Here is a 200-nt window from a genome sequence, read left to right on the forward strand (position 1 = left end):
TCTCTCGCGCGTATACGTCACTCATTGTTTACACAGTGCACAGTCATTGTAGGTACGACGGCTAATCAAAATGGTACAAAACGGAGACCGGTCTCTTCCCCGTGCATGCTCGCTGGTGTCCTCGTGGGTCCAGGAGGGGTGCGTAGAGGGACTCACGTGCCGCCAGAGTCGTGAGCTGCCGGACCCGCAGTCCGGACGAG

The 200-nt window shown here is 58.5% G+C and overlaps 1 protein-coding gene across 16 annotated transcripts in view; it reads left to right on the top strand.

Moving 5' to 3' along the window:
• Positions 1-200, top strand: part of LOC107656381 (pleckstrin homology domain-containing family A member 5-like) — a 146377-nt gene that overhangs the window by 106459 nt on the left and 39718 nt on the right. The window lies entirely within an intron of this gene.

The sequence above is a fragment of the Sinocyclocheilus anshuiensis genome, unplaced genomic scaffold (assembly GCF_001515605.1).
Source record: "Sinocyclocheilus anshuiensis isolate Anshui unplaced genomic scaffold, SAMN03320099.WGS_v1.1 scaffold183, whole genome shotgun sequence".
In the NCBI taxonomy this organism is placed as follows: Eukaryota; Metazoa; Chordata; class Actinopteri; order Cypriniformes; family Cyprinidae; genus Sinocyclocheilus; species Sinocyclocheilus anshuiensis.